Genomic DNA, 25550 nt, shown 5'->3' on the forward strand with positions numbered 1-25550 from the left:
CCAAACCAATTTCCCATGTGAACCCCCAAGCCAATCCCTCAAGTCAGTCTACTAAGTCAGTCCACCAAGCCGTTCTCCCAAGCCAATCCCCCATGCCAGTTTCCCAAGTTAATTCCCTAAGTCAGTTCCCTAATTCAGTCTCCAAGTCAGTTCCCTAATTCAATCCCCAAGTCAGTTCCTCACGTCAATTCAAGCCAATCCCCCCAGGTCAGTCCCCAAATCAGTTCCCCTAGCCAATTCCCTAAGTTATTTCCCCAAGTCAGTCCTCAAGTCAGTTCTCCAAGTCAGTCCACCAAGTTCGCCCAAGTCAGTCCCCAAAGTAATCCCCCAGGTCAGTCCTTAAACCAATCCCTCAAGTCAGTTACTAAGCCAGTCACCCTAGTCAGTCCCCAAGTCAGTCCCCCAAGTCAGTTCTCTAAGTCACTTCCCCAAGTCAATAATTGATAAAAAAAAAATAAAGCTCACATGACCTTGTTTTTATAATTCATCTGGAAGAGCTAAACTCTTAGGAATCATACACTACATGGGGATGAGAGACACTCAGGTTCGATGCGAGGAAGGGGAAGGTGGCTCCAGTTGCTGTGTTGGGGAGCTCTTCATCAGTATGAAGGCGCCGCCACCTTGAAGGGCATGTGATGAAATAATCCACAAGGCGAAAAAAATACAAACAGTTGCTTATTTTGACCTCTAATTCAGGTACTCCTCTTCAGATCTGCTGAAAAGGACCTCAGATGGAGGAGGAAATATACTGAGAAGTATTTCTCCTCTCTTTCTCTCCATGCAGGTTAATTCCTCTCACTGACAAGTGTTCACTCCACTTGGATGTACCTGTGGTCAGTTACTAAGTGGAATTAATACACCAACAGCCAGTTATCAAGTAGAATTAAAACACTAATAGTTAGTTATCAAGTTGAATTAATACACTAACAGTTATCAAGTAGAATTAATACACCAACAGTCAGTTACTAAGTGGAGTTAATGCACCAACAGTCAGTTACTAAGTGGAGTTAATACACCAACAGTCAGTTACTAAGTGGAGTTAATGCACCAACAGTCAGTTACTAAGTGGAGTTAATACACCAACAGTCAGTTACTAAGTGGAGTTAATGCACCAATAGTCAGTTATCAAGCAGAATTAATACACTAACAGTCAGTTATCAAGTGGAATTAAAACACTAATAGTTAGTTATCAAGTAGAATTAATACACCAACAGTCAGTTACTAAGTGGAGTTAATACACCAACAGTCAGTTACTAAGTGGAGTTAATACACCAACAGTCAGTTATCAAGCAGAATTAATACACTAACAGTCAGTTATCAAGTGGAATTAATACAGCAACAGTCAGTTACTAGGTGGAATTAATGCGCCAACAGTCAAGTTATCAAGTGGAATTACTGCGTCAGTTCAGTAAAAACCAGGTCATCTGTGTAAGGTAATTACTTTTAAGTTTATTATCTACTTGGGTTCAATGGACCATAATTATTGTGTCATTAAGTTTATTGTTATTACCAGAGTTATAAAAGTTGAGAAAGAAAGATGGTAGAGAATAACTGTCTAGTACATGTTGGTCAACTTGACCCCTCTATGGTGTACTCTAGTATACGTTGATCATCCTGACCCCTGTGTGCTGTACACTCTCTAGTACACGTTGGTCAGTCTAACTCCTCTGTAGTGTACACTTATATAGTATTCACTTTATGGTGTACACTTTTCTATTGAGAGAGAGAGACGAGGGGGGGGGGGATTTAACAAGCGAAATAAGAGAGTATTGTGAAGTGTTAAGTCATCCTTCAACGCTGAATATCTTGGTGAAACTGTGGAGAAGTTACAGTAACACTAGCTTTAAGGAAGTTACAGTAACACTAGCTTTAAGGAAGTTACAGTAACACTAGCTTTAAGGAAGTTACAGTAACACTAGCTTTAAGGAAGTTACAGTAACACTAGCTTTAAGGAAGTTACAGTAACACTAGCTTTAAGGAAGTTACAGTAACACTAGCTTTAAGGAAGTTACAGTAACACATGCTTGGAGAAAGAAAGTTACAGGGTCACAGGCTTAGAAGAAATTACAGAATTAGAAACTTAGAGGAAGAATACAGCAGTAGAAACATATGGGAGGTTACATGAACATGAACACTAAAGTTACAAGGGAAAGTTAAAAGAATACAAATAGTAAATAACCTAGAACACTGGAACAAATTACCTTTCGGTGCTGTAATCCCAGATATAAATACTGAACAGTAAATAAATAGACGGCGGGAGAATTAACAACTTTCACTAAACACGATATCAACGAGGAACCTACAATTCGCTTGGTATATTCAAACCTGAATTGTGTTAGCTTCCTCCCCAGAGATGATTGATGGCAGGCGTCTGCCTGCTACCTCGTACTTCACACAATCAATACCGCACAATGGATTCAAATGTACTCAAGGAACAGAGAATGTCGGTGCAAGAGAAAGTGGGTGCGGTGCAGGGGGCTAGCTAGAGTTTTATGGTAGCAGTAACAGCAGTGATACTATGGAAAGTTGATGTAGCAGTAGTAGTAGTAGTAATAGTAGTTTTGAGATGGAAGTAGCAGTGACACTATTGAAAGTCGCAGTAGTTGCAGTTGCTGTAGTAGTAATAGTAGTAGTAGTAGCTTTATAGTCACAGTAGTAGTAACAGTTAATGTAGTTGTAGCAGTTTACTAGTAGTTGTAGAAGTAGTGGTAGTGATGTTAACACATGACATGGTGGTGTGTAGATGGCGTGGTTCTCAACACAGCTGGTTCAAATACCACCATCTTCCAGTTCGGGCTATACTGATTCGTTTGCAGTCACGTTATTACGACTTCGTGCGTCTTCAGTAAATGTTAGTTAGTTGTTATTTATTCGTTACTCCCACTTTTTAAACGCCTGATCTCTCCTTCCATGGATCGTTCTGATTGTCTCCCATTCTTCCTCCAAATGCTGTAAAATCCCCTGGGGTTTAGCGCTTCCACGTGGATATTACGGTGTATGGTAGAACTGAAGGTAGCTGTGTGTGTGAGAGAGAGAGAGAGAGAGAGAGATAGAGAGAGAGAGAGAGAACTCATGTGAGCAAAGAATCGCTTTAACACAATTGACTAAAATTACGCAAAACTGGTAGAGGGAAAAATATATTAATGATAAAATAGAGCGTTCTCGTAAGTTCAGACACTCATCTTCGGGTATGTGAGGTTAAGAGAAATTGAGAGATGAGGAAAGGAGCGAAGAGAGACGGAAGGAGAAGAGTAAGGAAAAAAGGGAGAGAGAGAGAGAGAGAGAGAGAGAGAGAGAGAGAGAGAGAGAGAGAGAGAGAAGGGGGGACTTTTACCTAATTAAGGGGAGTATAGCCTGGAGCAACAAGTGGAGGGGCGTGACCTGCCATGGTGGAGGGGAGGGAGGGAGGAGGACCACTGAAGGGAATGGAGACCAAATTAATGGGGGGAGGGAGGTGCCCAGTGGATGAGGAGATGAGACCAGTAGTGGGGGTGGGGAGGGGAACCAAAAAGAGGGGATGGGTGAAATGAGAACCAAGGTGGGGAGGAGGAACGGGAGACTAGTAAGTACATGGGGAAACAAAGCAACCAAAAAACTATGCATGCTTCTCCGAGGCTATCTGCAGGTGACTATCTGCTACTATCTCGGTGGAGGGCTATCGACTACTATCAGATGTTTGAAGTAAAGATCTTAATACCAAATGCTCTCTCCCCACCCTTCACTCCCTCCTACCCCCATGGCGGCATGACAGCTACTACATCATAATCGATAAACCCGCATGAATATCGATAAGAAAGAAAGTGATTAATGGAAGTAGCAGGTATGACCACCAGTATTACTCAGTGGCACACTGAAACACTGAGTCTACCGCTATTTCTATCACTAAATGCTGTGATATGGGTTGATGTTGATCAGTCGGACTTCCTGTGTTGTTTCAGAGCTGCCATTACGGCGCTGATGGCCAATGTCTCATGTCAAGAGTATAAATCAAGTTTTTTTCTCAGTTGAGTCTTGAAAGACTGGATTAATTTAGCACTAACACTTTCAGAAGAGAAGACTAATTCAGTGATCCAGGATCTTACTAGTATATTCATAGTAAAGTACTTCCTGTGAGTTTTATATCAATGTTTAGTGTAATATTTCTTTCCCACCACACACTCCATCACAGGTACTCAGGGGATCCTTTCTTGATTCAATACTTTTCACAACTTATATAAATGATCTTGAAACAGGTCTAACATCAATAATCAATAATCAATAATTGGGGGAATTGCAGCATGCAAAGCAGTTGCTTGAGTATTGAGAGAGTGACCTGGATATATGTTGGTGCTGGATGGAGGGAATGTGGGAGATTAGTTTCACTGTTGACAGGTTCAGAGTGACGCATTTTGGATTTAAGTCTCAAACATGAGTACAAATTATTTGTCAATAAATTAACTGAAACAAACCACGGTAAAAGAGGGGATCTGGAGTCTACCTGGAGGGCATTCCGGGGATCAACGCCTCCGGTCCACGACCAGACCTCCCGGTTGATTAGGGCCTGATCAACCAGGCTGTTACTGCTAGCCGCACGTAGTCCAATGTACGAACCACAGCCCGGCTGATAGAACCAGTGGCGAGTGAGTCGCCATGGGTTCAACCCCACCCGTTCCTTGGTTTGTTTGCAACCGTGTTATTACGATTTCATGAATAATTGAAAGAAGAGATGATTGAGTAATCATAAACATTGGCACCAGGTGTCCCGTAGCTCGGTTTGTAATGCACTCAGCTGACACATTGAGGTCCATGGTTCGATCCCCGGTACGGAATGGAAACATTAGAGAGTGTTTCTTTAAGATACCTACTGCCCCTTCTCACCTATCAGTTAAATAGGTACCTGGGTGTTAGTGGACTGGTGTGGGTCGCATCCTGGGGAGAAAATTAACGTAACCTTCCTGAAATGCTCTGCATAACCAGGGTTTTACTATATAGTAGTATGTCACTGACGTCAACTAGGCCTGTATAAGTCGTATCATGTACTTGTAGAAATGAAGATCACTATTTACCATCATCATTATAACAGTACCAGACAGTGTGTGGCTGTGAGCAGCAAAGACAACACAATGCTTAGAAATTTCTAATAAAAAACACCAGAATCAATACTGAGTATCATGTTCTTGTAGATGAGTAGTTCAGAGAACAGAGAAGTTGATAAATTAGACATGTGCAACACTTGGGTATCTTTATTGTGGAAACGTTTCGCCACTCCAGGCTGAGGAACTGATTACCTCAGTCTTCTTCTGATCGTCAATATTCTTGATATTGTACTGATGAAGCCACTGCGTGGCGAAACGTTTCCACATGCTCTTGTTAGACGGCTTCACCACACCACACCTTGTTATTGATCTTCTTGCTGAATCTGTAAGTGCAAATATGAGGCCGTTATTTAAGAACCAGGGGAAGAATAAGTTTACAAGCATATTATTCAACGTCTTCCTATACAGAGTCAGACTGTGGTCAGTAGATTCCTGATGATAATTCAGCAGCTACATCAGGAGCATTAGTGGACAGTAAGCCACTCAGGTAATGATGATAGTAGTGTGTAAGAAGTAGAGGTAGCGATGGTGATTAGTGGTATTCGGAGCAGTGGTCACCGGTATCTTGGTGTTTCCTCCAGAGCAGCGTAGAATATCTGGTTGTTTGCATCCACCCGTAGCACAGTATTTAGTAAGTAAGTAAGTAAGTAAATTTATTCAGGTATACACAATACAGTTACATAGAATTATCATACATAGCAGCATATGTGTAGAGAACCTAGGATAACCCAAAAAAGTCAGACAGAGTGAATTATTTCCATTGGGGTCCTTTAGAAGTACAACCTGTGGTATACACAGATCTGTGGGTAGCATTGGAATATTGTCATGTGCGGTAGTAGTGACAAGCAGTGAAGGTAATTTGAGGTCCGCCTGCCTTCCATTCGCTCAAATCTCCTATAAATTCCATAATGTTTATCAATATGGTATAGTATGTTTTTCCTCCTGTTTTATCCGGAAGTGACCATAGGGGAAGAAAGGTAGGAAGAGAGCCTTCTACTTCACTGTCTTTACCTTAGACATCTAGATGACGGTAGACGGTCCTTAATGAAGACTAAGTAGCAGTATTCAATAGATATTCCAGTGTTAACTTTAAATTCTGCTATCTCTCTCTCTCTCTCTCTCTCTCTCTCTCTCTCTCTCTCTCTCTCTCTCTCTCTCTCTCTCTCTCTCTCTCTCTCTCTCTCTCTCTCTCTCATTGTATCCTTCAAAGGGGATCACCTTGGGTCATCTCACCAGCCGAATGGCCGTCAATACCTCGTTGTCAGAGAGTGGTTATATGATGTGAGGGAGAGTGTTGAAGTAAAGTGTGTAAGGAAGAGTGTTGAAGGAAAGTGTGTAAGGAAGAGTGTTGAAGGAAAGTGTGTAAGGAAGCGTGTTGAGGGAGGTCTAGAGTGTTGGGGAGGAATAGTGTGAGGAGAAGAATGTGAGTGAAGGAGAGGGAATGTGTTTGTGAGAGTGGGAGAGAGGAGATCGTGGGGAAGTGTGTAATTCAGGAGAGGGTGAGTGTGTGCATGTGAGAGTGCAACAGTACTAATACTCGCAGTACAAATACTTGCGTTACTTCCCTGTCAACTACATCACTGTAACTACAACTAATGGTACTGTACTGTGCCGCAGATATACCATGTTGAACCAAATATCCTGTGTGAGCCTAGACTTAATGTCAGGGAAGCCTGTGTCCTCTACCACCAGCACCTGTGTCCTCTACCACCAGCACCTGTGTCCTCTACCACCAGCACCTGTGTCCTCTGTCACCAGCACCTGTGTCCTCTACCACCAGCACCAGTGTCCTCTGTCACCAGCACCTGTGTCCTCTGTCACAAGCACCTGTGTCCTCTACCACCAGCACCTGTGTCCTCTACCACCAGCACCTGTGTCCTCTACCACCAGCACCAGTGTCCTCTGTCACCAGCACCTGTGTCCTCTGTCACAAGCACCTGTGTCCTCTACCACCAGCACCTGTGTCCTCTACCACCAGCACTTGTGTCTTCCGTCACCAGCACCTGTGTCCTCTACCACCAGCACCTGTGTCCTCTACCACCAGCACACCTGTGTCCTCTAACACCAGCATCTGTGTCCTCTGTCACCAGCACCTCTGTCCTCTACCACCAGCACCTGTGTCCTCTACCACCAGCACTTGTGTCCTCCGTCACCAGCACCTGTGTCCTCTACCACCAGCACCTGTGTCCTCTACCACCAGCACTTGTGTCCTCTACCACCAGCACCTGTGTCCTCTACCACCAGCACTTGTGTCTTCCGTCACCAGCACCTGTGTCCTCTACCACCAGCACCTGTGTCCTCTACCACCAGCACTTGTGTCCTCCGTCACCAGCACCTGTGTCCTCTACAATCAGCACCTGTGTCCTCTACCACCAGCACTTGTGTCCTCTACCACCAGCACCTGTGTCCTCTACCACCAGCACTTGTGTCTTCCGTCACCAGCACCTGTGTGCTGTACCACCAGCACCTGTGTCTTCTGTCACCAGCACCTGTGTCTTCCGTCACCAACACCTGTGTCTTCCGTCACCAGCACCTGTGTCCTCTAAGACCAGCACCTGTGTCCTCTACCACCAGCACCTGTGCCTTCTGTCACCAGCACCTGTGTCCTCTACCACCAGCACCTGTGTCCTCTACCACCAGCACCTGTGTCTTCAGTCACCAGCACCTGTGTCCTCTACTACCAGCACCTGTGTCCTCTACCACCAACACCTGTGTCTTCCGTCACCAGCACCTGGGTCCTCTACCACCAGCACTTGTGTCCTCTTCCACCAGCACCTGTGTCCTCTACCACCAGCACCTGTGTCCTCTACCACCACCAGCACGTGTGTCCTCTACCACCAGCACTTGTGTCTTCCGTCACCAGCACCTGTGTGCTGTACCACCAGCACCTGTGTCTTCCGTCGCCAGCACCTGTGTCCTCTACCACCAGCACCTGTGTCCCCTACCACCAGCACCTGTGTCTTCCGTCACCAGCACCTGTGTCCTCTACCACCAGCACTTGTGTCCCCTACCACCAGCACCTGTGTCTTCCGTCACCAGCACCTGTGTCCCCTACCACCAGCACCTGTGTCTTCCGTCACCAGCACCTGTGTCCTCTACCACCAGCACCTGTGTCCCCTACCACCAGCACCTGTGTCTTCCGTCGCCAGCACCTGTGTCCTCTAAGACCAGCACCTGTGTTCTCTACCACCAGCACCTGTGTCTTCCGTCACCAGCACCTGTGTCCTCTACCACCAGCACCTGTGTCCTCTACCACCAGCACCTGTGTCCTCTACCACCAGCACCTGTGTCTTCCCTCACCAGCACCTGTGTGCTGTACCACCAGCACCTGTGTCTTCCGTCGCCAGCACCTGTGTCCTCCGTCACCAGCACCTGTGTCTTCTGTCACCAGCACCTGTGTCCTCTACCACCAGCACCTGTGTCTTCCGTCACCAGCACCTGTGTCCTCTACTACCAGCACCTGTGTCCTCTACCACCAGCACCTGTGTCTTCCGTCACCAGCACCTGTGTCCTCTACCACCAGCACCTGTGTCCTCTGTCACCAGCACTTGTGTCCTCCGTCACCAGCACCTGTGTCCTCTACCACCAGCACCTGTGTCCTCTACCACCAGCACTTGTGTCCTCTTCCACCAGCACCTGTGTCCTCTACCACCAGCACCTGTGTCCTCTACCACCAGCACTTGTGTCCTCTACCACCAGCACGTGTGTCCTCTACCACCTGCACTTGTGTCTTCCGTCACCAGCACCTGTGTCCTCTACCACCAGCACCTGTGTCCCCTACCACCAGCACCTGTGTCTTCCGTCACCAGCACCTGTGTGCTGTACCACCAGCACCTGTGTCTTCCGTCGCCAGCACCTGTGTCTTCCGTCACCAGCACCTGTGTCCTCTACCACCAGCACCTGTGTCCTCTACCACCAGCACCTGTGTCCTCTACCACCAACACCTTTGTCTTCCGTCACCAGCACCTGTGTCCTCTACCACCAGCACCTGTGTCCTCTACCACCAGCACCTGTGTCCTTTACCACCAGCGCCTGTGTCTTCCGTCACCAGCACCTGCGTCCTCTTCCACCAGTACCTGTGTCCTCTACCACCAACACCTGTGTCCTCTACCACCAGCACCTGTGTCTTCCGTCACCAGCACTTGTGTGCTGTACCACCAGCACCTGTGTGCTGTGCCACCAGCACCTCTGTCTTCCGCCACCAGCACCTGTGTCCTCCGTCACCAGCACCTGTGTCTTCCGTCACCAGCACCTGTGTCCTCTACCACCAGCACCTGTGTCTTCCGTCACCAGCACCTGTGTCCACTACCACCAGCACCTGTGTCCTCTGTCACCAGCATCTGTGTCTTCCGTCACCAGCACCTGTGTCCTCTACCACCAGCACCTGTGTCCTCCGTCACCAGCGCCTCTGTCTTCCGTCACCAGCACCTGTGTCCTCTACCACCAGCACCTGTGTCCTCCGTCACCAGCACCTGTGTCCTCCGTCACCAGCACCTGTGTCTTCCGTCGCCAGCACCTGTGTCTTCCGTCACCAGCACCTGTGTCCTCTACCACCAGCACCTGTGTCCTCCGTCGCCAGCAAGTGTATCCTCCGTCACCAGCATTTGTGTCCTCCGTCGCCAGCACCTGTGTCTTCCGTCACCAGCACCTGTGTCCTCTACCACCAGCACTTGTGTCCTCTTCCACCAGCACCTGTGTCCTCTACCACCAGCACCTGTGTCCTCTACCACCACCAGCACCTGTGTCCTCTACCACCAGCACTTGTGTCTTCCGTCACCAGCACCTGTGTGCTGTACCACCAGCACCTGTGTCTTCCGTCGCCAGCACCTGTGTCCTCTACCACCAGCACCTGTGTCCCCTACCACCAGCACCTGTGTCTTCCGTCACCAGCACCTGTGTCCTCTACCACCAGCACTTGTGTCCCCTACCACCAGCACCTGTGTCTTCCGTCACCAGCACCTGTGTCCCCTACCACCAGCACCTGTGTCTTCCGTCACCAGCACCTGTGTCCTCTACCACCAGCACCTGTGTCCCCTACCACCAGCACCTGTGTCTTCCGTCACCAGCACCTGTGTCCTCTAAGACCAGCACCTGTGTTCTCTACCACCAGCACCTGTGTCTTCCGTCACCAGCACCTGTGTCCTCTACCACCAGCACCTGTGTCCTCTACCACCAGCACCTGTGTCCTCTACCACCAGCACCTGTGTCTTCCCTCACCAGCACCTGTGTGCTGTACCACCAGCACCTGTGTCTTCCGTCGCCAGCACCTGTGTCCTCCGTCACCAGCAGCTGTGTCTTCTGTCACCAGCACCTGTGTCCTCTACCACCAGCACCTGTGTCTTCCGTCACCAGCACCTGTGTCCTCTACTACCAGCACCTGTGTCCTCTACCACCAGCACCTGTGTCTTCCGTCACCAGCACCTGTGTCCTCTACCACCAGCACCTGTGTCCTCTGTCACCAGCACTTGTGTCCTCCGTCACCAGCACTTGTGTCCTCCGTCACCAGCACCTGTGTCCTCTACCACCAGCACCTGTGTCCTCTACCACCAGCACTTGTGTCCTCTTCCACCAGCACCTGTGTCCTCTACCACCAGCACCTGTGTCCTCTACCACCAGCACTTGTGTCCTCTACCACCAGCACGTGTGTCCTCTACCACCTGCACTTGTGTCTTCCGTCACCAGCACCTGTGTCCTCTACCACCAGCACCTGTGTCCCCTACCACCAGCACCTGTGTCTTCCGTCACCAGCACCTGTGTGCTGTACCACCAGCACCTGTGTCTTCCGTCGCCAGCACCTGTGTCCTCTACCACCAGCACCTGTGTCCCCTACCACCAGCACCTGTGTCTTCCGTCACCAGCACCTGTGTCCCCTACCACCAGCACCTGTGTCTTCCGTCACCAGCACCTGTGTCCTCTACCACCATCACCTGTGTCCCCTACCACCAGCACCTGTGTCTTCCGTCACCAGCACCTGTGTCCTCTACCACCAGCACCTGTGTCCTCTACCACCAGCACCTGTGTCCTCTACCACCAGCACCTTTGTCTTCCGTCACCAGCACCTGTGTCCTCTACCACCAGCACCTGTGTCCTCTAAAACCAGCACCTGTGTCCTTTACCACCAGCGCCTGTGTCTTCCGTCACCAGCACCTGCGTCCTCTTCCACCAGTACCTGTGTCCTCTACCACCAACACCTGTGTCCTCTACCACCAGCACCTGTGTCTTCCGTCACCAGCACTTGTGTGCTATACCACCAGCACCTGTGTGCTGTGCCACCAGCACCTCTGTCTTCCGCCACCAGCACCTGTGTCCTCCGTCACCAGCACCTGTGTCTTCCGTCACCAGCACCTGTGTCCTCTACCACCAGCACCTGTGTCTTCCGTCACCAGCACCTGTGTCCACTACCACCAGCACCTGTGTCCTCTGTCACCAGCATCTGTGTCTTCCGTCATCAGCACCTGTGTCCTCTACCACCAGCACCTGTGTCTTCCGTCACCAGCACCTGTGTCCTCTACCACCAGCACCTGTGTCCTCCGTCGCCAGCACCTGTATCCTCCGTCACCAGCATTTGCGTCCTCCGTCACCAGCGCCTCTGTCTTCCGTCACCAGCACCTGTGTCCTCTACCACCAGCACCTGTGTCCTCCGTCACCAGCACCTGTGTCCTCCGTCACCAGCACCTGTGTCTTCCGTCGCCAGCACCTGTGTCTTCCGTCACCAGCACCTGTGTCCTCGACCACCAGCACCTGTGTCCTCCGTCGCCAGCACCTGTATCCTCCGTCACCAGCATTTGTGTCCTCCGTCGCCAGCACCTGTGTCTTCCGTCACCAGCACCTGTGTCCTCTACCACCAGCACCTGTGTCCTCCGTCACCAGCACCTGTGTCCTCCGTCGCCAGCACCTGTGTCTTCCGTCACCAGCACCTGTGTCCTCTATCACCAGCACCTGTGTCCCCCGTCGCCAGCACCTGTGTCTTCCGTCACCAGCACCTGTGTCTTCCGTCGCCAGCACCTGTGTCTTCCGTCACCAGCACCTGTGTCCTCTACCACCAGCACCTGTGTCGTCCGTCGCCAGCACCTGTGTCTTCCGTCACCAGCACCTGTGTCCTCTACCACCAGCACTTGTGTCCTCTTCCACCAGCACCTGTGTCCTCTACCACCAGCACTTGTGTCCTCTACCACCACCAGCACCTGTGTCCTCTACCACCAGCACTTGTGTCTTCCGTCACCAGCACCTGTGTGCTGTACCACCAGCACCTGTGTCTTCCGTCGCCAGCACCTGTGTCCTCTACCACCAGCACCTGTGTCCCCTACCACCAGCACCTGTGTCTTCCGTCACCAGCACCTGTGTCCTCTACCACCAGCACTTGTGTCCCCTACCACCAGCACCTGTGTCTTCCGTCACCAGCACCTGTGTCCCCTACCACCAGCACCTGTGTCTTCCGTCACCAGCACCTGTGTCCTCTACCACCAGCACCTGTGTCCCCTACCACCAGCACCTGTGTCTTCCGTCACCAGCACCTGTGTCCTCTAAGACCAGCACCTGTGTTCTCTACCACCAGCACCTGTGTCTTCCGTCACCAGCACCTGTGTCCTCTACCACCAGCACCTGTGTCCTCTACCACCAGCACCTGTGTCCTCTACCACCAGCACCTGTGTCCTCTACCACCAGCACCTGTGTCTTCCCTCACCAGCACCTGTGTGCTGTACCACCAGCACCTGTGTCTTCCGTCGCCAGCACCTGTGTCCTCCGTCACCAGCACCTGTGTCTTCTGTCACCAGCACCTGTGTCCTCTACCACCAGCACCTGTGTCTTCCGTCACCAGCACCTGTGTCCTCTACTACCAGCACCTGTGTCCTCTACCACCAGCACCTGTGTCTTCCGTCACCAGCACCTGTGTCCTCTACCACCAGCACCTGTGTCCTCTGTCACCAGCACTTGTGTCCTCCGTCACCAGCACCTGTGTCCTCTACCACCAGCACCTGTGTCCTCTACCACCAGCACTTGTGTCCTCTTCCACCAGCACCTGTGTCCTCTACCACCAGCACCTGTGTCCTCTACCACCAGCACTTGTGTCCTCTACCACCAGCACGTGTGTCCTCTACCACCTGCACTTGTGTCTTCCGTCACCAGCACCTGTGTCCTCTACCACCAGCACCTGTGTCCCCTACCACCAGCACCTGTGTCTTCCGTCACCAGCACCTGTGTGCTGTACCACCAGCACCTGTGTCTTCCGTCGCCAGCACCTGTGTCCTCTACCACCAGCACCTGTGTCCCCTACCACCAGCACCTGTGTCTTCCGTCACCAGCACCTGTGTCCCCTACCACCAGCACCTGTGTCTTCCGTCACCAGCACCTGTGTCCTCTACCACCATCACCTGTGTCCCCTACCACCAGCACCTGTGTCTTCCGTCACCAGCACCTGTGTCCTCTACCACCAGCACCTGTGTCCTCTACCACCAGCACCTGTGTCCTCTACCACCAGCACCTTTGTCTTCCGTCACCAGCACCTGTGTCCTCTACCACCAGCACCTGTGTCCTCTACCACCAGCACCTGTGTCCTTTACCACCAGCGCCTGTGTCTTCCGTCACCAGCACCTGCGTCCTCTTCCACCAGTACCTGTGTCCTCTACCACCAACACCTGTGTCCTCTACCACCAGCACCTGTGTCTTCCGTCACCAGCACTTGTGTGCTGTACCACCAGCACCTGTGTGCTGTGCCACCAGCACCTCTGTCTTCCGCCACCAGCACCTGTGTCCTCCGTCACCAGCACCTGTGTCTTCCGTCACCAGCACCTGTGTCCTCTACCACCAGCACCTGTGTCTTCCGTCACCAGCACCTGTGTCCACTACCACCAGCACCTGTGTCCTCTGTCACCAGCATCTGTGTCTTCCGTCACCAGCACCTGTGTCCTCTACCACCAGCACCTGTGTCTTCCGTCACCAGCACCTGTGTCCTCTACCACCAGCACCTGTGTCCTCCGTCGCCAGCACCTGTATCCTCCGTCACCAGCATTTGTGTCCTCCGTCACCAGCGCCTCTGTCTTCCGTCACCAGCACCTGTGTCCTCTACCACCAGCACCTGTGTCCTCCGTCACCAGCACCTGTGTCCTCCGTCACCAGCACCTGTGTCTTCCGTCGCCAGCACCTGTGTCTTCCGTCACCAGCACCTGTGTCCTCGACCACCCGCACCTGTGTCCTCCGTCGCCAGCACCTGTATCCTCCGTCACCAGCATTTGTGTCCTCCGTCGCCAGCACCTGTGTCTTCCGTCACCAGCACCTGTGTCCTCTACCACCAGCACCTGTGTCCTCCGTCACCAGCACCTGTGTCCTCCGTCGCCAGCACCTGTGTCTTCCGTCACCAGCACCTGTGTCCTCTATCACCAGCACCTGTGTCCTCCGTCACCAGCACCTGTGTCCCCCGTCGCCAGCACCTGTGTCTTCCGTCACCAGCACCTGTGTCTTCCGTCGCCAGCACCTGTGTCTTCCGTCACCAGCACCTGTGTCCTCTACCACCAGCACCTGTGTCCTCCGTCGCCAGCACCTGTGTCCTCTACTACCAGCACCTGTGTCCTCCGTCGCCAGCACCTGTGTCAAGTCAACCTGTGTCTTCCGTCACCAGCACCTCTGTCCTCTACCACCAGCACCTGTGTCCTCCGTCGCCAGCACCTGTGTCTTCCGTCACCAGCACCTGTGTCCTCTACCACCAGCACCTGTGTCCTCTACCACCAGCACCTGTGTCCTCCGTCACCAGCACCTGTGTCCTCCGTCATCAGCACCTGTGTTCTCTACCACCAGCACCTGTGTCCTCTACCACCAGCACCTGTGTCCTCCGTCACCAGCACCTGTGTCTTCCGTCACCAGCACCTGTGTCCTCTACCACCAGCACCTGTGTCTTCCGTCGCCAGCACCTGTGTTCTTCGTCACCAGCACCTGTGTCCTAACATAAGAACATAAGAAAGGAGGAACACTGCAGCAGGCCTGTTGGCCCATACTAGGCAGGTCCTTCACAATTCATCCCACTAACAAACATTTGACCAACCCAATTTTCAATGCCACCCAAGAAACAAGCTCCGATGTGCAAGTCCCTCTCAAATCCAACCCCTCCCACTCATGTACTTATCCAACCTAAATTTGAAACTACCCAAAGTCCTAGCCTCAATAACCCAACTAGGTAGACTGTTCCACTCATCAACTACCCTATTTCCAAACCAATACTTTCCTATGTCCTTTCTAAATCTAAACTTATCTAATTTAAATCCATTACTGCGGGTTCTCTCTTGGAGAGATATCCTCAAGACCTTGTTAATATCCCCTTTATTTATACCTATCTTCCATTTATACACTTCGATCAGGTCTCCCCTCATTCTTCGTCTAACAAGTGAATGTAACTTAAGAGTCTTCAATCTTTCTTCATAAGGAAGATTTCTAATGCTATGTATTAATTTAGTCATCCTACGCTGAATGTTTTCTAACGAATTTATGTCCATTCTGTAATATGGAGACCAGAATTGAGCTGCATAATCTAGGTGAGGCCTTACTAATGATGTATAAAGCTGCAGTATGACCTCTGGACTTCTGTTGCTTACACTTCTTGATATAAATCCCAGTAATCTATTTGCCTTATTACGTACGCTTAGGCATTGCTGTCTTGGTTTAAGGTTGCTGCTTACCATAACCCCCAAGTCCTTTTCGCAATCTGTATGGCTAAGTTCTACATTATGTAACTTGTAAGTGCTAGTGTTATGGACACTCCCGAGCTTCAGAACCTTGCATTTATCTACATTGAACTGCATCTGCCACTTTTCTGACCAAGAGTAGAGTTTGTCTAAATCCTCCTGAAGTTCCCTAACATCTACGTTTGAATCAATTATCCTACCTGTCTTCGTGTCATCGGCGAATTTGCTCATATCACTAGTAATTCCTTCATCAAGATCATTGATATATATTATAAACAACAACTGGCCCAAGACTGATCCCTGTGGAACGCCACTTGTTACTTATCCCCACTCGGATTTAACTCCATTTATGGACACTCTCTGTTTCCTGTCTGTGAGCCATGATTCGATCCACGAGAGCACTCTTCCCCCAATGCCATGAGCTGCTACTTTCTTCAACAGTCTTTGGTGCGGAACTCTGTCAAATGCCTTACTAAAATCTAAGTAAATAATATCAAATTCTTTATCGTGGTCAACAGCCTCAAAAGCTTTACTGAAGAAAGTTAATAAATTAGTTAGACAAGACCGGCCTCTTGTGAATCCATGCTGAGTATCATTAATCAAGCTATGCTTATCGAGATGGCTTCTTATAATTTGAACTATAATTGACTCTAGTAATTTGCCTACAATTGAGGTCAGGCTTATTGGGCGGTAATTTGACGGTAACGACTTGTCCCCTGTTTTAAAAATAGGAATTACATTAGCCATCTTCCACATATCAGACACTACACCTGTTTGAAGAGATAAATTAAAAATATTAGTTAATGGTTCACAGACTTCCATTTTGCATTCCTTCAGAACCCTTGAAAAAACCTCATCAGGACCCGGTGACTTATTTTGCTTCAGTTGGTCTATCTGCTTCACAACCATTTCACTAGTGACTGTGATGTTACATAATTTATCTTCTTCTGGCCCACTATAAAAATTAATTACCGGAATATTATTAGTGTCTTCCTGTGTAAAAACCGAGAGAAAATAATTATTTAAAATCGAGCACATTTCATTCTCTTTGTCAGTAAGATGCCCATAGTTATTTTTAAGGGGACCTATCTTATCTCTGACTTTTGTTCTATATACATGGAAAAAACTTTTTGGGTTAGTTTTAGAATCCCTAGCAACTTTAATTTCATAGTCCCTTTTAGCTTTTCTTATCCCCTTTTTAATGTCCCTCTTAATGTCAATATACTGATTCATAAGATGACCCTCGCCTCTTTTGATACGCCTATAAATTCCTTTCTTATGCCCTAGTAGATATTTCAGCCTATTATTCATCCATTTTGGGTCATTTCTATTTGATCTAATTTCTTTATAAGGGATAAACGTTCTTTGAGCAGTATGTATTGTGTTCAGAAAACTGTCATATTGATAGCTCTCTTCGTTACCCCAGTCAACAGATGATAAGTGTTCTCTAAGCCCATCGTAATCTGCTAAGCGAAAATCTGGGACTGTTACTGAGTTATCCCTACTATCATACTTCCATTCAATTCTAAATGTAATTGATTTGTGGTCGCTAGCACCCAGTTCCTCTGAAACTTCTAAATTATTAACAAGGGATTCATTGTTTGCAAGAACTAAGTCAAGCAGGTTATTACCCCTTGTAGGTTCTGTCACAAACTGCTTCAAAAAACAATCCTGAACTACTTCTAAGAAGTCGTATGATTCAAAATTCCCAGTCAAGAAATTCCAATCAATATGACTAAAGTTAAAGTCTCCTAGAATTACTACATTATCGTGCCTTGTGGCCCTAACAATTTCCTCCCATAGTAGTCTCCCCTGGTCCCTATCTAAATTTGGGGGACGGTATATTACACCTCTCCTCTACCACCAGCACCTGTGTCCTCTACTACCAGCACCTGTGTCCTCTACTACCAGCACCTGTGTCCTCCGTCACCAGCACCTGTGACGGTATATCACACCTGTCCTCTACCACCAGCACCTGTGTACTCTACTACCAGCACCTGTGTCCTCCGTCACCAGCACCTGTGTCCTCCGTCGCCAGCACCTGTGTCTTCCGTCACCAGCACCTGTGTCTTCCGTCACCTGTGTCTTCCTGTGTCTTTAAAATGGTATAAAATACCGACAGGTTATTAGGTAAGACACATATGCAACAGTTAGGTATCTTTATTTCGAAACGTTTCGCCTACACAGTAGGCTTCTTCAGTCGAGTACAGAAAAGTTGATAGAAGCAGAAGAGACTTGAAGACGATGTAATCAGTCCATCACCCTTAAAGTTTTGAGGTGGTCAGTCCCTCAGTCTGGAGAAGAGCATTGTTCCATAGTCTGAAACAATATCGTTTCAGACTACGGAACAATGCTCTTCTCCAGACTGAGGGACTGACCACCTCAAAACTTTAAGGGTGTTGGACTGATTACATCGTCTTCAAGTCTCTTCTGTTTCTATCAACTTTTCTGTACTCGACTGAAGAAGCCTACTGTGTAGGCGAAACGTTTCGAAATAAAGATACCTAACTGTTGCATATGTGTCTTACCTAACAGCACCTGTGTCTTCCGTCACCAGCACCTGTGTCCTCTACCACCAGCACCTGTGTCCTCTACCACCAGCACCTGTGTCTTCCGTCACCAGCACCTGTGTCCTCTACCACCAGCACCTGCACTGTATGTAGTCATCCCTCCATTGTGATTATAAGTATCTTTTTTTAGTAAAGTAAACGTCTGATCAGCTCTTAAGAGGACCGGATTGATTTCCTGCAAACTACTTCAGAGGAAAGACTGTTATGTTGTTCAATAAATTTGCGAAAAGTTCTTAAACCCTTCGTTTGTGTTATTCCGCTTGCCACGGTGTTTCCTTTAACTGGTTCGTTTTGCGCCTCAATAAAATCTTCTTCCTTTAGTATTTGTGAATTGTTTTAGTACCTTTACTTGAGGTCACCTCGTTGTCTCCACTCTCTTAGTAATAAAGTCGCACCTTCAGTGTTATTTGATGTTATTGATTCAACACCATTTCAAGATAATTTCTAAGTTATTTTTGTATGTTACGAATAAGTTGGGGAGAGGACAGTCGACTGAAGAACCTCGCTCGCTGTATCGCTATATATCATCAGATTAATGGTCTGGAATGATATGAAGCTGAAGCATAAGAATGGAGTCTTAAATACTGTCGAATGTGAGGTGTAAGATCTCGAAGACGTTGCATGGGACGAGGTTCACTAGTAGAAGCAAGAAAGCAAGAACCGAGGAGCACAACAACAAGCCTACTGGCCCATGCTAGGCAGGTCCCTCTGGAACCCAAACCTCCTCAACCATAACTAGTAGTTAAGTGATAAAGTTGTGGAAGATGTCCTCTGTACCTAGATACCATTGTATTGAGTAACTGCTAGTTGTGAGCGAGAAGGGTTGGATTCCAGAAGGATCTGTCTAGGATGGGTCAGTAGGCTTGCTCCAGTGCTCTTCAGATCTTGTGTTCTTGCCTTTACTAATGAACTCTGTCCCCTGCAACGTCTTCGAGATCTTCCATCTCACCTTCTACAATATTTAAGACTGTTCTAATGCTTCAGCTTCATATTGTTCCAGACTATGAAGCTTAACTTTCTCCAGGCTGAGAGACTGACCACCTCAAACTATTTCTCTAAGATTTATGGACCTATTACATCATCTTTACTTCCCCACCACTTCTGCTGCACACAATACATTCTCCCCTGCATTTGACTGATGAATCCTACCGCACAGGTGAAACGTTTGAACAGTAAAGATACCCAACTGTTCCACATGCTTCTTACTTATTAATACAACCGTCACTATCACCACTACGACTGCACTACACTTAGTACTGTTACAAGAACCACTACTCAAGCTATTTTAACACTACTAGCATCACCACCATCACCTCCTCAAGCACTACTACAACAAAGACTACTAAAATTACTACAGCCACCTCCATCATGTTCTCAGCTATCACCAACACAACCACCATCACCGTCACCACCACCACCACCACGACCATTACCATTACCACCACCCCCACCACTAATAAAGATTTAAGAAATAACTTGTGTCGTGTTGAAGGAATGGAGTTGGACTAAAAAGAGTGTTGAGGTTGAGATGTTGGGAGACGCTGAGTAGTGATGCTCTGAGACGTGATGGAAGCTGAGATGTTCCCTGGGAAGGAGAAGATGGAGGTTGAGATGTTTCCTGGGAGACGCTGAGTAGTGATGCTCTGAGACGTGATGGAAGCTGAGATGTTCCCTGGGAGACGCTGAGTAGTGATGCTCTGAGACGTGATGGAAGCTGAGATGTTCCCTGGGAGACGCTGAGTAGTGATGCTCTGAGACGTGATGGAAGCTGAGATGTTCCCTGGGAGACGCTGAGTAGTGATGCTCTGAGACGTGATGGAAGCTGAGATGTTCCCTGGGAGACGCTGAGTAGTGATGCTCTGAGACGTGATGGAAGCTGAGATGTTCCCTGGGAGACGCTGAGTAGTGATGCTCTGAGACGTGATGGAAGCTGAGATGTTTTCTGGGAGACACTGAGTGGTGATGCTCTGAGACGTGATGGAAGCTGAGATGTTTCCTGTGAGACGCTGAGTAGTGATGCTCTGAGACGTGATGGAGGTTGAGATGTTCTGAGTGGTGATGCCTGGGAGACTGAGACGTGATGGAGGCTGAGATGTTTCCTGAGACACTGAGTGGTGATGCCTGACAGTGATGGAGACCTGGGAGACTGAGTGGTGATGCGCTGACATGGGGATGGAGGCTGAGATGTTTCCTGGGAGACACTGAGTGATGTGATGCGCTGACAGACGGGATGGAGACTGAGATGTTTCCTGGAGACACTGAGTGGTGATGCGCTGACAGATGGGATGGAGGCTGAGATGTTTCCCTGGGAGACACTGAGTGGTGATGCGCTGACAGACGTGGATGGAGGCTGAGATGTTTCCTGGGAGACACTGAGACGTGATGGAGGCTGAGATGAAGCTCTGAGACGTGATGGAAGCTGAGATGTTTCCTGTGAGACACTGAGTGGTGATGCGCTGACAGGGGATGGAGGCTGAGATGTTTCCTGGGAGACACTGAGTGGTGATGCGCTGACAGGGGATGGAGGCTGAGATGTTTCCTGGGAGACACTGAGTGGTGATGCGCTGACAGGGGATGGAGGCTGAGATGTTTCCTGGGAGACACTGAGTGGTGATGCGCTGACAGGGGATGGAGGCTGAGATGTTTCCTGGGAGACACTGAGTGGTGATGCGCTGACAGGGGATGGAGACTGAGATGTTTCCTGGGAGACGCTGAATGGTGATGCTCTGAGACGTGATGGAAGCTGAGATGTTTCCTGGGAGACACTGAGTGGTGATGCTCTGAGAGGTGATGGAAGCTAAGATGTTTTCTGGGAGACGCTGAGTGGTGATGCTCTGAGAGGTGATGGAAGCTGAGGTGTTTCCTCTGAGACACTTGGGTGGTGATGCTCTGAGTGGTGATGGAAGCTGAAGTGTTTCCTCTGAGACACTGGAGTGGTGATGCTCTTGAGAGGTAATGGAAGCTCAGGTGATTCCTGGGAGACGCTGAGTGGTGATGCTCTGAGAGGTGATGGAAGCTGAGGTGTTTCCTCTGAGACACTTGGGTGGTGATGCTCTGAGTGGTGATGGAAGCTGAAGTGTTTCCTCTGAGACACTTGAGTGGTGATGCTCTGAGAGGTAATGGAAGCTGAGATGTTTCCTGGGAGTCACTGAGTGGTGGTGGAGCGCATGTTCCTAGACTACCAGAAGGACTTGGACACTGCCACACAGGAGAGTATTTCCTTCCTCAGTCTTTAACTTCTTCATTTGATCTCATTCTCCTTCTGTTCCTCTTCTTCTATCCCCTTCCCATCAGTTCTTCCCTTTATCTAACCCTCATCCCTCATTTCTCAACTCCTTCCCACTTTCTTCTCCTTCCATCTCTTTCTCAACCTCTATTCAACCCACCTTTCCCTCTTCACATCCTCTTCCTTCCCACTAGTCCTCCCTCACTCCCTCAATCCCTCCCTTTCTTGCTCTCTATCTCAGAGGCCCAGAATTAATTCCTCAAGAGACATCTCGCCTTCTGTATGGCATTGAAGAGCTTCTGTGGCGAGGAAATTAGTTCATAGAGGAAGAGAGGCAGGGTAGGAGATGGATAGTAGGAGAGGAGGCAGGGTAGGAGATGGATAGTAGGAGAGGAGGCAGGGTAGGAGATGGATAGTAGGTGAGGAGGCAGGGTAGGAGATGGATAGTAGGTGAGGAGGCAGGGTAGGAGATGGATAGTAGGTGAGGAGGCAGGGTAGGAGATGGATAGTAGGTGAGGAGGAAGGGTAGGAGATGGATAGTAGGAGAGGAGGCAGGGTAGGAGATGGATAGTAGGAGAGGAGGCTGGGTAGGAGATGGATAGTAGGTGAGGAGGCAGGGTAAGAGATGGATAGTAGGAGAGGAGGCAGGGTAGGTGATGGATAGGTGAGAAGGCAGGGTAGGAGATGGATAGTAGGAGAGGAGGCAGGGTAGGAGATGGATAGTAGGAGAGGAGGCTGGGTAGGAGATGGATAGTAGGTGAGGAGGCAGGGTAGGAGAGGAGGCAGGGTAGGAGATGGATAGTAGGGGAGGAGGCAGGGTAGGAGATGGATAGTAGGTGAGGAGGCAGGGTAGGAGTTAGATAATAGGTGAGGAGGCAGGGTAGAAGATGGATAGTAGGTGAGGAGGCAGGGTAGGAGATGGATAGTAGAAGAGGAGGCAGGGTAGGAGATGGATAGTAGGAGAGGAGGCTGGGTAGGAGATGGATAGTAGGTGAGGAGGCAGGGTAGGAGATGGATAGTAGGTGAGGAGGCAGGGTAGGAGTTAGATAATAGGTGAGGAGGCAGGGTAGAAGATGGATAGTAGGTGAGGAGGCAGGGTAGGAGATGGATAGTAGGAGAGGAGGCAGGGTAGGAGATGGATAGTAGGAGAGGAGGCTGGGTAGGAGATGGATAGTAGGTGAGGAGGCAGGGTAGGAGAGGAGGCAGGGTAGGAGATGGATAGTAGGGGAGGAGGCAGGGTAGGAGATGGATAGTAGGTTAGGAGGCAGGGTAGGAGTTAGATAATAGGTGAGGAGGCAGGGTAGAAGATGGATAGTAGGTGAGGAGGCAGGATAGGAGATGGATAGTAGGAGAGGAGACAGGGTAGGAGATGGATAGTAGGTGAGGAGGCAGGGTAAGAGATGGATAGTAGGAGAGGAGGCAGGGTAGGAGATGGATAGTAGGCGAGGAGGCAGGGTAGGAGATAGATAGTAGGTGAGGAGGCAGGGTAGGAGATGGATAGTAGGGGAGGAGGCAGGGTAGGAGATGGGTAGTAGGTGAGGAGGCAGGGTAGGAGATGGATAGTAGGAGAGGAGGCAATGTAGGAGATGGGTAGTAGGTGAGGAGGCAGGGTCGGAGATGGATAGTAGGTGAGGAGGCAGGGTAGGAGATGGATAGTAGGTGAGGAGGCAGGATAGGAGATGGATAGTAGGTGAGGAGGCAGGGTAGGAGATGGATAGTACGTGAGGAGGCAGGGTAGGAGATGGATAGTACGTGAGGAGACAGGGTAGGAGATGGATAGTAGGTGAGGAGGCAGGGTAGGAGATGGATAGTAGGAGAGGAGGCAAGGTAGGAGATGGATAGTAGGTGAGGAGGCAGGGTAGGAGATGGATAGTACGTGAGGAGGCAGGGTAGGAGATGGATAGTACGTGAGGAGACAGGGTAGGAGATGGATAGTAGGTGAGGAGGCAGGGTAGGAGATGGATAGTAGGAGAGGAGGCAGGGTAGGAGATGGATAGTAGGTGAGGAGGCAGGGTAGGAGATGGATAGTAGGAGAGGAGGCAGGGTAGGAGATGGATAATAGGTGAGGAGGCAGGGTAGGAGATGGATAGTAGGTGAGGAGGCAGGGTAGGAGATGGATAGTAGGAGAGGAGGCAGGGTAAGAGATGGATAGTAGGTGAGGAGGCAGGGTAGGAGATGGATAGTAGGAGAGGAGGCAGGGTAGGATATGGATAGTAGGTGAAGAGGCAGGGTAGGAGATGGATAGTAGGTGAGGAGGCAGGGTAGGAGATGGATAGTAGGCGAGGAGGCAGGGTAGGAGATGGATAGTAGGTGAGGAGGCGGGGTAGGAGATGGATAGTAGGCGAGGAGGCAGGGTCGGAGATGGATAGTAGGTGAGGAGGCAGGGTAGGAGATGGATAGTAGGTGAGGAGGGACAGTGTAGGTCAGAGATAGAAAATGAATAGAAGCACAAAAGGTTGAAAGGATGAAGGTTAATAGGAGGAGAAGAATAGAGGTACGAGAGGAACAGGACGTGTACAAGAGGGGAACACAAGACTTACCCAGCACACTTGGAACCTCAGCTCACTTGGAACCTCAGCTCACTTGGAATCTCAGCTCACTTGGAAGCTCATCACACTTGGAACCTCAGCTCACTTGGAAGCTCAGCTCACTTGGAATCTCAGCTCACTTGGAACGTCAGCTCACTTGGAATCTCAGCTCACTTGGAACCTCAGCTCACTTGGAAGCTCAGCACACTTGGAACCTCAGCTCACTTGGAAGCTCAGCACACTTGGAACCTCAGCTCACTTGGAAGCTCAGCACACTTGGAACCTCAGCTCACTTGGAAGCTCAGCTCACTTGAAAGCTCAGCACACTTGGAACCTCAGCTCACTTGGAATCTCAGCTCACTTGGAATCTCAGCTCACTTGGAACGTCAGCTCACTTTGAATCTCAGCTCACTTGGAACCTCAGCTCACTTGGAAACTCAGCACACTTGGAACCTCAGCTCACTTGGAATCTCAGCTCACTTGGAACCTCAGCTCACTTGGAATCTTAGCACACTTGGAAGCTCAGAACACTTGTAAGCTCAGAACACTTGGAAACTCAGAACACTTGGAAACTCAGAACACTTGGAAACTCAGAACACTTGGAAACTCAGAACACTTGGAAACTCAGAACACTTGGAAACTCAGAACACTTGGAAACTCAAAACACTTGGAAACTCAGAACACTTGGAAACTCAGAACACTTGGAAGCTCAGAACACTTGGAAACTCAGAACACTTGGAAACTCAGAACACTTGGAAACTCAGAACACTTGGAAGCTCAGAACACTTGGAAGCTCAGAACACTTGGAAACTCAGAACACTTGGAAACTCAGAACACTTGGAAACTCAGAACACTTGGAAACTCAGAACACTTGGAAACTCAGAACACTTGGAAACTCAGAACACTTGGAAACTCAGAACACTTGGAAACTCAGAACACTTGGAAACTCAGAACACTTGGAAACTCAGAACACTTGGAAACTCAGAACACTTGGAAACTCAGAACACTTGGAAACTCAGAACACTTGGAAACTCAGAACACTTGGAAACTCAGAACACTTGGAAACTCAGAACACTTGGAAACTCGGGTCTAGACATTTGCAGAACTTTCTTCACCTCACTGAACACGTCAACATATCCAACATTATTATTATTATTATTTATCATCATCATCATCATCGTCATAGGGAAACGCTAAGCCCGTAGGATAGTACAGCTCCTGTGAATGGGAGATAATCATGTTTGATCCGAGGAAATGGTGAGGGTAGTCCCAATTCCATAAATATAGAGCCCTCCTATATTCCAGCGTGTGTGTGCGTGTGTGTGTGTGTGTGTGTGTGTGTGTGTACTCACCTAATTGTACTCACCTAATTGTGGTTGCAGGGGTCGAGACTCAGCTCCTGGCCCCGCCTCTTCACTGATCGCTACTGGATCCTCTCTCTCTCTGCTTCCTGAGCTTTGTCATACCTCTTCTTAAAA

The sequence above is a fragment of the Cherax quadricarinatus genome, chromosome 11, assembly GCF_038502225.1.
Source record: "Cherax quadricarinatus isolate ZL_2023a chromosome 11, ASM3850222v1, whole genome shotgun sequence".
Lineage (NCBI taxonomy): Eukaryota > Metazoa > Arthropoda > Malacostraca > Decapoda > Parastacidae > Cherax > Cherax quadricarinatus.